The sequence below is a fragment of the Thunnus maccoyii genome, chromosome 11 (genome assembly GCF_910596095.1).
Source record: "Thunnus maccoyii chromosome 11, fThuMac1.1, whole genome shotgun sequence".
Taxonomy (NCBI): Eukaryota; Metazoa; Chordata; class Actinopteri; order Scombriformes; family Scombridae; genus Thunnus; species Thunnus maccoyii.
In genome coordinates, this window is record NC_056543.1 from 14,426,223 (window position 1) to 14,446,174 (window position 19,952).

The 19,952-nt window shown below is 39.4% G+C and overlaps 1 pseudogene; it reads right to left on the reverse strand.

The window, feature by feature from the left end:
* Positions 1-19,112: 19,112 nt before the first annotated feature.
* Positions 19,113-19,732, reverse strand: LOC121906490 (annotated as a pseudogene).
* Between the last annotated feature and the right edge of the window lie 220 nt (positions 19,733-19,952).

The window sequence follows — 19,952 nt, forward strand, 5'->3', positions numbered from 1 at the left end:
AAGTCAGCATAAGTGGCATGTGCCTTGTTGTGGGCTGAACTGAAATAGAGTGGAATGAGAGGTACTGCATTCCTTGGATGTATCTCACTATTTTCAGTATATGGTTCTGGTGGGCTGACCCTATACTCTTGTGGTGTTACCTTACAGAAAGTTACCTCACTGAACACCCACTCACTCCCATCACCACCTCAATAACCCCACCTCCCACTTGAACCTCTTCAGAGCCCCAGGAATGCTGTGTGTGTAATATCACAGCCATATTATTTTATTCATGTAGATGGAGTGTTTGGGTGGCCCTACTTGAGACTGGGACACGATCTCTGCTGCCGGTAAACACCAATTTAATGGGCCTGACTGGCTAAGAAGCGCTGCAGCAGCTTGGGGAGATGGCATGTATAAGAAATGAACAACAAGGATGTGTCACAAAAGTAGTGAGAGGGAAAAAGTGGCAGTGTAGAAAATGTCTCCGACTAGAAAAAGGCTAAGGGGGATGACAATGTGCTGGTGTGAGCTCTTGCAGCACCCCCAGGGTGTACGTACTGTATGCTGAAATGCTCTGAAATGTAAGTGCTGGCCCATTTTGCCTGTCTGGAATAGTGATACAGACAGAGAATCATGTTGGATGCTTAACAAAACTAAAAGTGACATACAGGTCCATGTTAGAGAGGGGTCCTAGGAGGTGATACACAAATATACAGTATGTGTGCACATAATACAATGAATACAAATTATATTCTGGGGCATCAGAAAGCTGGGAACATTCAAATAATCAGATTAATTAAAAAAAAAACTCAAAAACTCAGCTTTTCTTGTGCAGGCAAACTTTACAATATATGTATTTAAAGAGAGAGGACAAAACAAACCCTCAAAGTTCTAAATCTTTGGATTAGATGTCAGATTTTTTTCTCTTCCCACATCCCCTGTCACACACACACACAAGCATACAGAATATGCATAAAGCACATTTACCTGTGCACACTCACATGCCAGTGGGTTGTGAGCCCTGAGAGTAGAAAAAGATTTCTAAAATATCAAGTTTGTGCTCTTATATGTTCCACAGGAGCATCCTTAGTGCCAACCCTATCATGGTTAAATAGGAATGGATTTGGGGAATGGGGACAAGACAGCAGCTTGAACTGAGAGGCTGAAAAGTCAGCAGAGCAAAGCCGAGCAGACAATAACTCCCCACACAAATCAGCATACAAGAAATGTCCGCAAACAAAAAAGGCTTTCACACATGCAGTTTTACAGCTCAGCTACTGAAAAGAAGTCAAAAGAGCTTTCTTTGTTATGTCATATTGTGATGATTTAATGAAACTTACACAAGCAAGGGGTACCCTTGTTTGGTAAAGCTTAAAAAACAGTATGACAACACTGTCTTGTTAGCTTGTGACTCAGCGTGGCATGCAACAGTAGCAGGAGCTGGTACTGTGCTGATACTGGGATGTTGGCTTCTCTTGTCTCCACCACTTTGCCTGTTGATAATTTCACAAAACTGCTGCTGTCAAACTCTTATCCTGAACCTGACAAGTTTTCACAGTCCTAATAAAAATAACCCAGGGATGTTATGGGGGGTGGGGGTGGGGGTGTGGAAATTGAATTAAAGCAAACAAAGCCAGATAAATTGGCTTGGTGGCATTTGTTATTTAGAGAGTGTTAATCCAGAGCAATGCTGCCCAAATAAAAGCGAGGGCAGAATGAACTGTTGCCTTTAAGCTAATGAGATATTAGCCAAATCCTCTTAGCCAAACTATTTTGTGAGGGTTCAGTGAGCGATTGCCTTGCTGGCACTAATATGAATGAAGAACTGTGTTAAGTACCAGGCTGAAAGTGACTCACGTTGAGAGACACATTTAACATGCTTGAATGAGGCAGGCAAGTTTAAGATTAGTTTCTAGCTTAAAGAAAAATATATTGAAGAATCTCTAAAGTAACTTTCTCATATTTTATTGTGCAAGTCTAGACTATAATGTTATAATGTGCAGTGTGCAAGCTTCATTACTGAAGATTTATAATAGATACAATGAAGGACATGCAAAAAAAGAAGATACATATAAAGGCAGCAATAAATAACTGTTTGCATTCAGGCATTTGTGAGATTTTTAAAGAAATATTTTCTCTTTTGCTTTTAACCTTCCTTATTAAAATAATTTTGATTTTGGTAACTACCATCCGTAGCTGCTGTAGGCTTATTCCAATGATTTTGTGCTTACTACTGAGATTTCTATTTTAGCACGACAACTGCAACTATTTTCACATGTACACTAGACCAAGGCTTCCATACTGTGCCTGATACTTGCAATAGTTGTCCATACTTGCTTTTTACATATTTTTCATGTTTTCTTGGCTGCTGATTGTAAAACAGAAGGCCAGCTTTTAGACAATCAAGTCTTGAATTGAAAAATAAACCAAATAACCAAAATTATCTGTAATCTATTTCAACCAAACCAGTGGGGTATTGCACCAGAAGTCAACAGAAGCTTCACAATAGTCAGTGGGAGTGTGAAAGAGTGGGGTACCAGCCAATTCTTGATGTGAGATGCAGAACTTATAATAGACTGACATGTGCAGATTCTGTTCCTTTGCCAAATCACTTTCTTTTCCACACGAGTGGGCTTGACACTGGGGTTGCAGAAGTGATTTGATTTTTACAAAAGATCATACTAATTAAACAAGGGAAATCATCTCCTGCATGGCACAATATTATAAATAGTAGTTTGGTCTTCCTAACTGAGCACACATGACCTAAAATGCGAAGAAAAAAATATTTTTTCACCTGGAAGTACTCAGATTTTGTTGGGCCCAAGCATGAAAGTACCTACCTATTTTTTGGTAATATTATTATTATTCCCCTACGCCATTGCATTTTTGAAGGGCTTGGGATGCTTGAAAACTCACAAAAATTGGCACATATGTCAGAACTGGTGAAATTGCAAAGTTCTGGAGTGATTGGGCTCAGGCATGGGCAGTGAGCTCCACAGTGCCCCTAAACACAGGGCCATGTTGGGATAAAGTTAGTGTTCATCAAATTCAGTGGGATCTTTGCGCCTATCATTCTGGACATAATATATATTTTGAAATTTTTTTTTTGCTGAACAGGAAGTCAGTCATTTTGGATTTCGTGTGTCAATTTTCATTTTATGAACACATGTTTGAGGCCTTTAGGATGTGCAAAAACTCACAAAACTTTGCACCTATGTTTGAACTAGTATTTTAGCTCTGTTTTGGTCTCGATCAACTCTTTAGAAAAATGGTTTACTCTTTAGTTGCTGAATGCTCCTCTACTGTGTGTTAACCATAGACTCTACATATAGATGGAAATAGTAAGGTGTAACGTCACCCACTGGTTTGCATTAGAGCTGGTTAGAGCTGGCACCAACTTTTCCTTTGGGACCCTCCAAATAAGAAGTACAGGGTGTTGCCTTTCATGTCAGAAACATGCTCCACTACCTTGGCCCGAAGTGAACACTAACTTATTTGGAACACCAAAGGGTGCACACTTGGGCTGACCTTAGCTACTTTAGGTAAATTATGCTAACGGTCAGGTAGAGGAGGAGGAGCAGCTGGTGAGTGAACTGTCAATCACAACTGTCAATCATTTCCCACATGGCAGACATCAAAGCCAACTCTAATTATTCAAATCTTATTAACAACCATTTCCGAAATGACCACCAGCACAATTATTAGGGCCTGAATTTAGTGAATGAAACCATAATTACTGGTTGAAAAAAAAAAAAGGACTTATTAGACTAGAATTGCTATAGAGAAGTTGAGGCTTTTTGAATGGGGGTTAGTTGGAGCCTGGGATTTTTTGGAGCCAGAATCTAGCGGCAGTTGGTGGCATTGCACTACTCCCGCAATGGCTTCAGCGTCAAGCCGTGGTCGTTGCTGCTTGATGTTCACCAGCTAGCTGCAAACCTTTTCTTTCTGCTGTTTAGTGCCAGGTAGTTAGTGTTCAGTGGACTTGTCAGATGTTTTTTTTCTGAAAAACAGACTATGAAATCAAAACAATGAGCTAAGATCTTTAAAACTGAGCTGAACTGCAGTTCTCAGCTCACAGTGGGTTTGTCACTAAGAACTAGTATTTAAACCCCTCACAAAATCCTTGCCCTTACTACCTCCAAATAAGGTTGTTCTCTACACATTTATGCCTCTATTGGTTATTGAACTATAAACAAGACACTATACTGATTGAAGTTAACTGAAGTCACGTAGTTTGTGCACAGGTTACTTGCTATCCATTCAAAGAGGAGACCAGTCTGACCGTCTGCACAAAGCACAGCATATCTCCATTTAACTCCACTTGGTTACCATAGGAGACAGCCAGCCTTATCAAGACAGCTGCATATCCCAGCCAACCTCAGTAAACAGAGAGATGAACCACTCTGAAATAGACAGGTCATGACCTACTGCTCCCAGGAAAGAGAATGACCAGATAATGACCCGTGGAACACAAATATTTCCCCCACACCTTTCACATAACACTTTTGATCCATTGTTTATACAAACATATTGTTAGTGCAGCTTTAAGTACAGTGTAGTGTAGTATTTGTGTGAATATACTAAGCTAACTTTACGCCACTAGAAACAAGTGATGACTGTAGTGGAGTGAAAGGGTTCAGTTGCTTACTTAAACTAAGAAATCATCTACTGTAAGTGAAGCTGTCATCTCTAGTGTATGGTAAAAGTTAATCACTTACTTAATCTCTAACCTTAATCAAGTTGTTTAACTTGCCTAAACTAAAAAGTATCCACAACATATAACATGTTAATTTCACACTCTCACTATCTGTTGATTTAGCTTTTCTTACCTCAGTGATACAAGTGTACTCCATATAGAGCAATCACATGTGCTGATAACGGAATCTGTAGCTTTACATACTACCATGCCAGTACAGGGAGCAGTCTATTCTCTGAAAGGAACAGACTTCTATTTCTCTGCTTTGTATGCTAATTAATTCTAAAGGCAAAAAACAGGTTGATTTACAAGCTGACCCTTACCATCCCAAACAGTATTACAAACAGCTCTGATTTCCTTGCACCCAGGGATCAGGGAAGACAGAGAGGGCAATCATATTCATCTGTAGCCGCCCTCAGTCCGCATTTGCCAGGTCTGACAGAGAAACCGCGGGGGTTGCGTGCTCGCTGAATGAAATGTGAATAAATAACAGAGAGAGAGAGAGAGAGGGAGGGAGAGCAGGAAGGAGAGGCAATAGCATTAATTTCCCTCCTTCATTCATATTCACGCGGTGGGGCCATCGCTCTCAGATGTGTGATCTTAAACAGATTTCTTGGCGCTCACCCCCATCAGCGTATTTTCTCTGTCATGTATCAAAGCTGTCGTATATATGAATAAACCCCCAAACCCAACGTCATATCCTGCCTGAGCTACAGCGATATTCAGGACAGAATCAGGAGGGGGTGGGGGGGTGCGAGGCAGCAGGGACCCCGGTGCACATTGCGGGGATCGTGGCAGGAGACGACACCATACATCAGTGGGGACATAGGCTGTCAGAGCGTGAATGGGTTTTGTCATGAATGAATAACTACCAGAAATGTGCGGTGAGGGGAAGAGGAGAGCTTTACTTGCCTAAGCCTTTTCATCTCCTGTGATCCACACTTCAGGGTTTGAGTGAAAAAAAGGGGGGTCGGAGTGGGGGAGGCTTGTTGAAATAAACAGATTCCTCAGTGGGAGAAAATGAGGAAGGAGAGCGTCCTCTTCACACAGAAGGAAGGAGAGAACAAGGAAACAGATAAAGTCCGTAACAGAAGGTGCAGCCAAGCCAATCCGACAGTGTAAATGGAGTGTGTACTGTCTGCGCAAGCATTGTGTTGTATACTCATGTGAACTGTCCCCTCAGGCTTGTGTCGTCTGAACACTTTGTTTTAGAGTGTGGAACTAATTTCCCACCCAAAGGAAACTCTGTCACAAAGAATATACAATGAGAAAAAGACTTACTGGAACTATCAAACCATCACTGTCTCGCTGTCACCATTGTTGTCCCCGATGGTGATTTTTACAGTGCTCTTACTGTTAAGGCCATAATGGCGACAATGTATATCCACCTTATGCATACAGGAACTGAATCTGCTGTAAGACTGTAATAAAAATTCTCTTTAGTGAGTGATAAAGGAGATAGCTGCGGAAACAAGATGGATAAATGGGCATTGAAAAGAAAAATAGATGTAGACCCTCCTACAGGATGAAACAGTCCATACTGTGAGGAGGTGGGTGAGACTGAGAAGGTGAGGGAGCTGGGCTTAAGTAGGAGGAGGGGGAGGGGATACCAAGTCTTGCCCACCACAGTGTTTGTACTTTACTGGCACTATCCCAGAAAGCCGCCTGCTGATTTCCCGTCTGCCCTGGCACTGCCTCTCACAGCAGCTGGCATCCTTTCTCGTGTCCCTCCCTTCCAAGAATGGCAACAATGGATTGGAGGGCTGGGCTGCTGCCAGTGTCAAAGATTAGCTCCACCTCTCACTTTCATGCTCCTGCTCTCCTGTTACCTTTTGACCTTTTTTCACCTGAGGATATGATATGCTGATGCATGCACACACTTACACACACTTATATATGCATCCATGTCTGCTGGGATATTCACAATATTACAACATATATGCTGCCTCTCTAATTCCAAACTTAGGGAGCCAGAGAAGGGAAAACCAATGTAAGCCTAGATTTACCTTTTTCATATACTATTCATATCAAACTAAAATAGGTTGCCTGATATCAAACTATTACAAAAGCATGACTGTATTTGTCATTTTTGTATTGCATTGCCTCGGATTGGTTCATTTGTTCCATTGATTATTGTTGTATGTTGATATCTTGATACCAGCAGGAGTGTAGCAGTAAGTCAGTCTCTCTCATTGTTCCGTCAATGCCGCCTCACACACACGACATTACTCTGTATTGTCCATTGTACCCTTGACTATACAAGTTGGGCGTGATTTATGTATTTACAGGGACAGTGAACAGTGAAATACACTTATTAGGTGTCATGTTCTTCATCGTTCATGAGCAAGGTTAAAGGAGGCTTTTAAACATGTGCTGCAGAATAGTAGTGTGAGTGTGTGTGTGTGTGTGTTTGCCGGTTCCCAAAGGCCCAGTGGTTCCCCCTGACTAACTGTGTAATCGATCATAAAAAATGCTGAATAGCTCAGTCTGGAAAAGAGACAGGGAGGCAGCAGTGTACAAGGGACATTGACCGAGTTAATGGTGGTTTGTGTGATGGCCTGTGTGTAGCTGTCTTTATGGTCACTGGTATAAACTCAGTTGCACTGAAATGTTTTACAGGATCGAATCATAATTTATATTTTCTCCACAAAAAACTATGAGCAGCATGTGTATGTGTGAGCAGTATGCTGAAAGATCTTTGAGTTCTTGACTTTTAATTGTACTATGTATTTTCTTATTCGCCTACACACACTAATATTAGGAGCTTGAAGAAACACCCTTACTTTTTGGGAAACATGTTTCTTAGCTGTAGTCTGATGAGAACATTAACTTTATCTTTCCGTAGAACAGAGATCTGGTGTGTGATGTAGTTAGCAACTAACTCAAAGACTGGTGAAACAGCTTCGATCAAAACTGGAAAAACTCTTGATGTAGCTTGTTAGCTAGCAATACAAGGCTCAATCTGGTTTGGTTCAGCATTATTATGAAAGTGAAAAAAGTTGGCATTTCACCATTAAGACTAGAATATTGATTTTCTGCATGCAGTTACAGTGAATATTAACTCCAAATTGATTGGCCTGCTTGGTTTGGATAGCAATCAGTAAACCTTTTACAACAAGTCTCTCTGTCCCAGGCTGAAATAGCAAAATAAGCTTGTAAACATGGTCAAAACCTATCTCAAGGATGAAGCTCAGTCAATACACATGTGATTGTTTGATGCAAAACATGATGCAGATATAATGTTCCATTATAGCCAAACCCAAAAGTATTTTTTCCACCCACTGCAGATTTCCAAATGATTGCTTGCATTGTGTTTAGGATAAATTAGGAAAATAAGATCTCTTTTGTTCAGCAGCATAATTGTCACAAATCAACACATGCTTTACAATGTTTGAACCACACATTAGACTTCAAACAGAAAATATTGTTATACCTGGTACTATAACTGATATATAACTGGTACGATTTGTGGCTTATATCTTAAAAATGAAAATGCCATAGCCATTTAAATCCACAATTTCTACATATACTGATATTCATTTAGGGAAAAAAAGAAAAAAAAGAAAAAATCCTCAGAAGAAACCATGGCTGACACAGTTCTGGGTTTTAAAAACTACAGTTTGTAACACTACAGCTCCCACTAAAAACCCTCTGATTGCTAGAGCAATCACATCCAAAATTACATTTTGTGTTGCATTAATAAAATTTGCAGTAGATTCAAGATAATTTACTTCTTAATGAAAATGAAATGGCCTTTTGCAGTGGTGACACTGCAGTCTTCTCTGAGAAAAAAAGAGACAACTTAGAGGGAAGATCTTGAAAGTTAAGAAACATTAATAAGACAGAAATGGAATTTTCAACAAGTAACATAAAGCAAGCATGGGAAAGCTTAAATGCACTAATGGGCAAGGCTAGGAAAAAAGAAAAAATGCACTGTCAGTAACAGCCAATTCTTTCCTAATGAAATGGTTTTTACAGTAGATTTGACTGTGCAGAATGTGACAGACTATAAAGCAGGATAACCTTAACTTCACATAAAGTTGAAACTTCCTCTGTGGCCAGGACCTTACACCTACTTCAATTTGTTAATAAAAGTCGCAGAGGTATAGATCATGCACTTTCTTCAGCTTTTAACTCTACGAAGATACATGTCTTTTTACAAAGACTCATTGATCTTGGGGTTAATGGTAACTTAATTATGTGGATAAAGGATTTTCTTTCTAGTCGACAACAGTGAGTCTATGTCAGTAGAACAATGTCTGAATTGCTCACAGCGAGCACAGGTGCTCCTCAAGGATGTATTTCCTCTGTACTCTTTTATTTGTACACCAATGAATTTGTGATTCAAGAGCAGGGTTTTTATTTGTTGAAGTGTATGAATGACATAGCCTAGGTTGGCACAAACAGACCTCTTAAGGGAAGCTTAGTATTTGATCCAAACACAAGCTTTTCCAGCTTGGTGCAAAAGCAGCAATTTGGAGATCACTGTTGATAAGACTAAAGATTATTTATTCCCAAGCAGGATTTTAAAACAGGGTATGTTGTATTTGAGGGCCGACTTGCTGAAAATGATTTGAATGTTCAAATATCTTGGTGCAGTTCTGGATCATCAATTAAGCTTCTCTGAAAATACTAATTGTATTTTCAAGAAATGCACACAACAGGTTCATCTAAGGAGACTTCATTTAAGTGAGTCAGTCAGGCTTAGAAATTGTTTACAAAACCCTGATTGAGTTTTTTTTTATCATTCTACTTGACATTATGGTTCGGTCACCTGAACTGCAGGCTCAGAAGTAAACTGGCTAGAATACTTGGGATTGCCAGCAAAATAATTGGGAAGCCCCAGGTAAAGCTGAGTGAATATCATCCTGACAGACAGTTCTCAACCTCTATTTTCTCAGTTTGAGACTCTGAACTCTGGGAAGCACAATAGGGTGCCTTTGGCTACCAAAAATATTTTAAGAAGTCTTTTATCCCAAGTGCAATCAACATTTTAAACTCAAAAAACTCAGCTACAAATCTTGCACCAAAGTATTTTATGTTGTGTTACTTTGTTTTGTTATAGACATTAATTTAGGTATTTTATCTATTTTCTTTTCTGTTATTTTCACTTATGTATTGTAGTGTATTTCATACTTAGGGGCTTTTTGTCTTGGTGGTACATGGTTTCTATATGTACAGTATATGTCATATGTTCTTGTGCTTGTGTACTTGTGTTCTTGTGTTTGGTGAGCCAAAGGCAATTTTCAACTCTGATGGACAATAAAGTTCTATTCTATTCTATTGTTTGCAACACAGTGTTTGGACAATGATTGTCAGAAAACCAGAAAGCCAAACTGGACATTAATAGCAACATCAACATCTGCTTGAGACCAGCAAACACTGACAATGACTACATGTTATGTCATTGGTATTAGCTGCTTTATTTTCAGAAACAAGGCCTAAACGCCATTATTATATCAAGTCAAAACAGTTTCTAGTGATGTTCAAGTGTGGTCTTTGGTTTGATGCTGAACCTTCACATCATGTACTGGATGTAAACCTATAAGGGACTGAACTTGCTAGAACATTAAAATGCACGCTAGATATTTTTAGTCTGAGTTTGCACATGCAAACACTCACACACACAAATACACATAATCAAGCTGTGCATCCCTTCCTAATCCAGCCTGGATGGGGCCTGTAATACAGCAACTCATCTCTCCTGGTAGACCCCGGTTTGTCTTTTATCTCCCAGGGACTGTTTACTTCCAGTAATTAGGCCATTCATCACCCTAATGGGAACATCCCCCTCCACTAAATAACTTCTCTTTTCTCTGAGCAGGTTTACAATCCTGGCACAGCATCTTGGGAGGAAGGTGGTACTCCTCCTATAGGTGCAGTGCCAAGGGGGGACAGGATGTCCAATCTGTCAACATTTCTTATCAGATGGCCAGTACCCGCAGTACACTGAGGCAGAATGTAAGAGGAAGTGAGGACTAAAAAAAAAAAATTAAAAAAAAAAAAAAAAAAAAAGGAATGCATAATTCCAAATGTGGTGCAGATGTTCTCCAGATATAGTAATGTGCTACATGGAAGTATTCTTGTGATTAATTGGAAGCTGCTAGAGTGATCTGCTACCGGCAAACTGGATGTTTAGAAACAAGCTAACTCATCTCATCATATAAATCTACACCAAAGGCGGTGTTCTGAATGACATTAGCGCTGTGTGAAAAAACAAAGCCCTCTCATTCATTTGAATGGGGGCAGTGGGGTGCCAATGCAGAGGGCTTGGCAAAGCAACACAGGGTCATCCAGCAAAAAAGTTGAACTGGGCTCAACTTTGCGGCAATACAATGTCATCAGACAGGATGCTGCATTTGTCAGTCAACATGCAAGCGCACATCCCTGGTGGATTACTTTGTAACATAAACGTTTACCTTGCAATTGTCGCAATGAAAGATAAAATAGTTTCCGCTGTGATAACTTTCTAAAGTTGTAAAATTCTGTCTGTGAGTATTACAAACCTTTGTGCTGTGTTTTGGCTTCTCTGTTCTGGCAGCCTTTAAGTGCATTAATATGTAGCTCCAACTTGATATATTATATTTCATTGTCTCACTGGTACCTTAAACAGCATGCCCTCACCAATGCAACCAAACTGCAGTGTTTAAAAGCAGGGCAGTTTTGTGCACTCAACCAAAGTGATATGGTGGAGGTTTGTGTCTCAATATCAGGTCAAAGAGGTCTAATTTATTAATTTCTCCCTGTCCTCTGCCTCTTGATCTAACAGTGAAGTGGGGACTTGCACATGGAGGCAAACAGCCCTTTACAGACCCATATCATCTGTATTATATTGAGACTTATGCTTGGTAAGCCACACACTTTTTTTTAACAATCCAGTCAAATCCTTTTAGAAATGATACCCACATACTACTGGTTCTAGTCAGAAATACATCATGTGACACTGCCATTTTACTGGACACAGTGTGTCAGAATCATCCTTGCTGCCAATTTGTCCCAGTGGTGAACTGCAGTACCACAACAAAAACAATCCCCTGTGGCCAAAAATGCTGCAATTTTAAAATATATTTTTGTAAAACTGTTGACAGGACACTTCAAATGGCACAAGGTCATTATTGAGAGTTTGTAAACCAACATAAGAGATTTTTTCCATGACAAGCTATTCTTACCGGTGTAATATAATCTCAATTTAAACTATGGGATGAGCCAGCAGGTTCAGGGACAAAATCGCTTATGTTCATGTGTTGTGGACCACACAACACTGACGCAAACATTTTTTGACATATGCACTGGATGAGCAACTTTAATTGAAATGAATAGCAGCCTTCTTTGAGCACGGCATCAATTCATAATACATCCATGACCTTGAGTATTAAAAATGCTTCCAGAAACCCCTAAACTCTGTGCATATTCCTGCCTCTAAATGATTTTTTAAACAAGCAAGCACTAATTATAGTTAATATATAAACAGATGTTTCCCCACAAAGCTAAATATGTGTGATGGTGCAGGCCTTTTATCTCATTGACAGGCTTGCTGTCAGTAAGAACAACTTGGGAAAACCTCATCTTGAGTGGAGGTCAGTAAAACCACATAATTGCTAATTATTTTCCCCTTCAAGGAACTCTAACTCTCTGCTTCAGAGTGAACAATAGCTATTGTGGTGTGGACAGACACCTCAGACAAAGCCATTGGAAGAGAAAGGGGGTATATTAATCAAACACCGGTGGGAACTGAGCTGAAGAAAGATTGGTGAGTAGATGGCTCCAACATTACTGCCTTTCCATTCATTAACCTGTCCTGCTGTATCGGCACAGGCTGAAGTCCAAAGCCTTGTCTTGTCCACTGGGGAATGAGTGGACGAGTCAGACTCCTCAACTTCCTTTGATCACCACTCACCTCTTTGAGGGTGGCATTGTGTCCCTCTTCATTAAGATAGGCCTTAATGGACTTTTTCCAAGCTTCTATGTGCTTGCAGAGAGAGATAGAGACTAGGGAGATGTAAAAGGGCACAGAAGGCTGTGGATGAATGTGTTCCCCTTCTCTTGCTACCTATACAACAGGTTAGACTGGCTAAAAAGAAATTCCCTTTCAATAAAGAAAGGGCTCTCTTTCAATATTTGGTCTCACAGAAAGAGAAATGAAAAGATAAAAATAAGGGAGGCGGGGTGTTCCTCTCTATTCAGGGGTCTCTCTACAGAGGGTTCCTATTCCTATTTGAAAACTGAGCAAGACCAGCCCACAAACATGTATCATGCATTTTTAAAAAAGACATGTATGGAGTCTGTGCTCTTTTATCTAGATGCCTGTCAGTGGAAGTATGTTCAAAAGCTTGTTTTTGTCTGATTCGTCAAGAACAATTCAGAACCCTGCAGCTTTCACTTACCCTCCTATTTCCTCTCCCTCTTTCTCTCATTATTTCTTTTTCTAGGATTGTGTCCATTTGGTTCATCCAGATGTCTCTGCTTCATGTCCTCGTCCTCCAGGAGACTAAACCATGTATTTGCTCTGTCTTTGTTCATAATAGCTCATGTATTGTGTGTTTTCTACAATTAACTGCAGTATCATCTCTCAGTATCTCATACCTCTGCTCCTTCTACGTGAATGATCCGATCCACAGTCTTCACAGTCACTCTAAACACTTTTATACTCTGCTTTAAAGTATTTCACTTATTAGGGACCGAGCCCTAAGGGCGAGGACCCTATTGTTTTTCATGTGTTTATTTGTTTGTTAGGGCCTGAGCCCCAAAGGGGCGAAGACCCTATTGTATTTTGTGTGTTTGTTTCTTTCTTCTTCTTCTTTCTGTCAGGTGGGGAAGCAGGAGTGGACCCAAATGCAGAGGCCGCAATGCAGATATGACAAAAATCTCCTTTAATCATGGATGGTCAAGTACAGGCAAACAGAGCTGAACAGAACTAGCAGACGAGACAACACAAATGATCCAACAAAGACTCTACTCAAAACCAGACCTTAAATACAGACTAAACTAATCAGGGAATGGGGAACAGGTGACGAGACACAAGGGCAGGCTGGGAGTGATTGGCTGAGAGAAACACAGGAAGCAGGGCAGGGCTGACAAGACTGATACAGGGCAGGTGTGGGGAAGACACAGAGCAGAACAGGGCAAATGAGGGTGAAGCAGGGCAGGTGAGGAGGAGTACATGAACACACAAGGGAAACACAGTAACAAAACTAAAACCCAGAAAACACAATACTCTAAATACAACCCACACCAACCTGTCCAAGAACCATCATGAACCTAAACTAAAGTATACAACACACCAGGCTAAACAACAAAAGGCAGTCCAAACCCACCACCCAAATATAACAAGAAAACCCATATGAACCGAAAGACTAAACAGAAGTGCAAACCAGGAGACCCCAAAGAACACAAGAACATAAAAAGACCAAAAAACACCCAAAGTCCAGGCAAGGTGTGACACTTTCTTTATTATTATGCCACTTCAACCCTAAATTTGACCCCCTAAACATGTTCAAAAACTCACTAAATTTGGCACGCGCATCAGGTCTGGTGAAAAACTTGATAAAATGTAAAAGTTATCCCCCAAAGTGCCAAAATGTGCTTGAGAGCACCACATACCTATCTAATATGGCCGCTACGGCCTGTAGGAATGTCGTAGAGAGATTGAACCAAAACTCAATTATTCGTCTCATCAAGACGTACAAATCATACACTGACACCCCTGACCTAAATCCAACAGGAAGTCCGCAATATGCCCATCAAATTACGACTTTGCGCCAATTTTTGACCCCAAAAAAATGCTATCTCCTCCGAGGGTGTTGATGGTATCAGCTTCAAACTTTAATTCATGACTTATCACAGTGTGCTGAACAAAATTTATTAAAAACTTTGTAATAACTCGAACGGTTTAGATATTATAAGCCCCGAAAGTTGAAGTGCCACATCGCACCTTACAATGTAAACCAATGGGGAGGCAATCTCTAGGCATGGATTTTGTGTCAAACAAATGGTTCTGATGTCTAAACTATAAGTCTGACCACTTTGAAACCTGTATCAATGGATTTGCGACAAAATTTCCACAAAAATATGATTTTTAATGTTAGATTTGGCCAAAGTAATGAGATTTATGAAGATATTTCACAAAAAGCGTACTCTAAAATCCTACTGTCCAAGTGCTCCTGATGATGTCACTCTCTCAGTGCTCTGAAACATTCCGCAATACATAATCATTATAAAATCACAGGAGGAGCAAGAAAAGACTTTAAAACTCACACTCTGATATCTCAAAAACAGTAAAAGCCAGAAAACTTATATAAATTCAAGATTTGTAGGTCAAAGTCTCGTGATTCATTTAAAGTTCAAATGAAGTTTGTATCTAAAACTATGTGGAAACAGTAAATGTTCAAAAAGGTGTGGGTTCACTCACACTGTCCATTCAAATATATGAGTATTTTTCTGTGTCCAGCTGCAGTTACTTATTGTCTCTACACACCTGACAGTACACATTTCAATCACACTTTCAAAATTAAAGCACACCACACTTGTAAGAAATATCCCTCATTTTTAAAAAGCAAAATGATCTGATCTCAACGGGCCAGAGTGCGAGGTCCCGACCAATGCTGCTTGCAGCTTTAATTACACTTAATATTTATGTAATATTATGTGCTATGTACTTTATTTAAGACAGACATTTGCATACAGACATTTGCATATTTGAGACATATGCAACCAATGATGCTTTGTTGCAAGTAGTTGCAAGAACCACTGCTCTAAAGTATTTTGGGTTTAATTACGGTTAAACTACTCTTTTATTTAATTTATTATTTTCTTTTTCAAAAGTATGTTTTTACAAATTTGATGTCACAGAGATTGTATAGCTGCACTGGAGTGTTGTGATAACAGAAAGATGTAGAGGATGTTTGATACTGTACATCTACATATTGTGACATACACTCATCAAGCACTTAATTAGCAACACCTGTGCAATCTAATGCAATCCAATACACCACCACCACCACTACCTACTATAATAGACATAAAGCACCTTTCTGACAATGTCAACAAAACTGAAAATGTATAAGCCTTGTATAAGTAGAATTTATGGCAGAGCTGTTGTATTGGATTGTGTTAGATTGCACAGGTGTTCCTAATAAAGTGCTTGGTGAGTGTATGTTCCCTACAATGCACCTAATGTTAAGTCAAGTGTCTCTTGTGACTGACTCGATGAATACAGCTGGTCATAAAAAAACACAACTTCTTGTGTCTCAAGAACGCAGAGCCACTTCATCTGCCCATCCCCCACACCCCTTATCAGATGCAGGTTTTGTATTCAGCAAAGGGTCACTCTCATTAGTCAAACCCTTGAATGGCATGGTAATGAATTAAATTAGGTAGCTCATTAGCCAGCAACTGGGTAATAGGCGAACTTATTTGAAGTGCGTGTGCCTTCTCTGGTTTCAACACTGATGAGGATGTTATTGGAACAGGAAGGTATGCTGCAGTGGGATGTTGTTTTGCTGCTCACCTTTGAAGGTTTTACAAAAGGCAAGGGAATGAAACCAGTTTTCATCCACCAAGCCCAGACTGATGGAAGAACTGGGAGCTCTGTTAACAATGCTGAGAATAAAAGAGAAAAATAAAAAGACCTAATTTGCAAAGACGGGTTGGAGCAGCATTGCCTCAACAATTAGTTCTTGTGTCATTATTATTTCCATTGTATTATATAGGAATAGAATTGGGTAAATATTTGTATGACATTAGAATTAAACTCAATGAGGTAAATTACAGGTTAAACTACAGCCCAACACTTTTGTGTGTAACTCAGTTCAAATCGTGCAGAATGCTCTTTAAGATCCATTGACTGAACATATAAAAGGCAGGAGCTCTGAGTGAAGTTGTTCCTCTATTGCTTTTCCATTTATTCTTCATTAAAATCAAACTTAGAAAAGAAAAAAGAGGGGATTATGGATCCACACAATGCCATCTGCAGCATGAAAGAGACTGTTCTTCTGTTTTTGTTCATGTATTCCTCATGACAGGACAACCACTTCACGAATAGAAAATAGCACTTTGCACTTTTTATGGTGGCTTAAAGCTACGAATGAAAGTTTATTCTTGACCTTGAAAGTAGTAGTTTGACAAAGCAATCTCTGTGTGATGCTGCTGAAAGCTTTGAAAAAAAGCAAATAAGTGGACCGTGATTGTTTTTCAGAACAATGTTGAGGCAGTGCTGCTCTTTCCTAGTTGTAGTTGTTATTCCTTTTCAAGTATTCCTTAATATTCAGCACCGTTACTAAAAGTAAAAGTGAATAGTGCTACTATCAATATCACCATGGATTCAGAAAAGCCTGCCCGAGGAGCACAAACTTTTTTCTGTTATGTAAGATGACAGTGGATTAAGTTATATTCATTCCCTGGAGAGTAACGTGAACCCTAACATAACCACTACAGTTCATGCTTAACCCCAACCTTAACCAAAAATCATGTTTAAATCATGATTAAGTCTGAAATTTAATGACCTTACCTTGAGGGCCAGGTTTTTGAGTACAAATGAGAAGTGAGTCTGACACACACACAAGAAACACAACAAAGAAACACACAGATTTTCTTTTTTTCCCCCAGATTGTTGCAGTCCCTTTCCCATTGCTTTAGTTTGTCTGTATGAAGGACACATGATTCAATATTTGAGTGGTGGTGTGTGCAAAGAGCACAGCTGAGGCCCTGTTTACTACATAATGGAGACAAAGAGACAGAGAGTGAGAAAGAGAGAGACTTGCCTTCATGAAGCTTTACCATTTCCAATGGTACCAAAAAGACAAGTTTTTCTCTGTCTTTATCTCCCCCTCTTTCCCTACACACACATACACACACACACACACACACACACACACACACACACACACACACACATAAGTACACACATAAGTACACACAGTCCCATCACAAGGACAAAACGCACAGTAATCAGAGCTGTGAGTATCCATTATGTTATAAAAGGGGGAAAATGATTGATGCACATACGAATTAAAGTTCAATTGAAGGACGCAGCTCCCAGTTATGGCTGCTATTCATCAATTAGATCCTTAAACACCCCCTTCCAAAGAGAAAAAAAGGTAGCACAGATTTTCTTCCTCTAGTTTAATATTTTCCTCTCGATGGACACAGCAAAACTCATTGGCTACTTTTAATTTTAAGGAGCAAAGACAACCCTTATGCAATAATTTTGAGTTTGCAGAACATTTGTGAACACAAAAATACATTATGGATGTGAGGCTGGCAGAATACTAATAGGAAAAGAGGAAAAAAAAAACCTCTCTCTTTGGCTTTACATGCACAGCCTCCAGAGAACGATGTTCACAAGCAAATATACTCCATGTCTAGCCCAGTCTGTCTGTAATTTTTAAATACTTTCAGTGCTGTGTTAATTTTTTAACTCTGACAAAATATATTTGTTACCAACCTTTTTTCCATGACAAAGATGAGACATTGATGAGACAAAAGAGGGTTTAAGAAACAAAAGCTGTTACTTAAACCTGCAATAATATATTTTTTGGTCATCTGCGTGCAAAAAAACAAGCTGCAAATACATACCTGACATATTATCACTTATTATATGGCCTTTTTACACACCCAACTGACATGAAACAACATTTATATTCACCTGTAGTTGAGTTTATAACCACCTCATGAATATGAGAGTGGTGAGAGTGAACAGAACAGTAAAGATGTGGGCCAGGAAACCAAAACAATGAGTTGAAAGACTGAGTGATAATTCTGTGTGGGCTCATCACTACTAGTGACCCATTTCACGTAGTTATATGATCCATTGTTTACATAAATAATATAATAATAATATAATAAAACATAATATTTGTTTATTTTTTCCCGTTATATAACACATGTATGTAATCACACTCAGAGTCTCAGAGTCATATATTGTTTAAAACTGGTAAAGGTTGGTGTCTTTGAAAACTGAGAAAGAAAGAAAGAAAGAAAGAAAGAAAGAAAGAAAGAAAGAAAGAAAGAAAGAAAGAAAGAAAGAAAATATATATGTTCATCAGGATTGTCGGCTAGTAGAATGGCAAAAAAAACTTTTTCTGGTCATTCATACATGTGTTTCTGACACTATAAGCAGATAACATCCTCTAAGCCTTTTTAGAAATCTCAGCACGTTTGTCCACCACAAGTGTTGATGCGTTCTTTCAAATACCACACAATATTTCTCACACTTTTGTACTACGATTCAGCTGAAAACCAATAAAGAACCAAGCTTCCTTGACATTTTGCAGCTTTACCTGTGTCAATTCTACCGTACATTGTTTCTGAAGGAGATAATCCGTGACACGGAGCTTTGATCAGGTACTTGTTTATGGTGCTGCAATCTAAGGCCTTAATCTGCTAGGTAGATATCAGGTAGTGTCATCCCTGGGTGGTGTTGAGTGGATGGGAGAGTGTCTGGTCGTGACTTTGTGTGCATAGGAGGGGATTAACTGGGAACAAAACAGAGTAGAGGAGAAAAAAAGAGAGAAACTATATAGAGGTAGGATGATGACTATGCCTCACCTTTTTTTTTTCAGTCTTCCAATTTTTATTACAATTATCTGTACATCATGGATGTTCACGGATCGTCCTTAACAGCCAGAGCTGGGGGTGGGAGCTGCTTGAGCTTGTCAGCCTTCTTCTCGTTTTTGTGATGACCAGGGTGTACAGGTGTCTGCTGCAGTGCACCTTGAACTTAACATTGTCCTTGTCCTTCTTGATCTTTATGGATTTAGCATCCTTCCTCTTGGCTGTCAGCAGGAAATCTTTCATTTCTTCTATCTTGCGAGGTATGTGACTGAGCCTCACCCTGCTAGGGAGGAGAAAAAGGGGCTATGCCTCTTAATTGAGGGAATAAACAGATTAATGGGTGCTTTCAGATGACAAGCAAGACCAGGACCAGAGTCAACCACGTACTCTGGGTAGTTTCTCTGTTAAACGGCATCATTAGAGTAATACATTTACAGGGTCACTAATCTTGGCTTTAGCTATATATCCAAAACCATGCAATTAAATGTCACTCACTGTACACATTCAGGAGTCATTCCACACTGGGATGAAATTTTGTATGGTGCTCTGACAAATCCACCAGCAGATGTGATTTTAGGAGTTAGTTGGGAAAGGTGATACACAAGATTGATTTTCTGATTTTACCATATGTACTTTCACATACATACTTTATATAAATTGCAATATAAGGAATCATTGGAGACTGTTTAATATTTATATTTTGTACCACCTGACCGATCTCCTA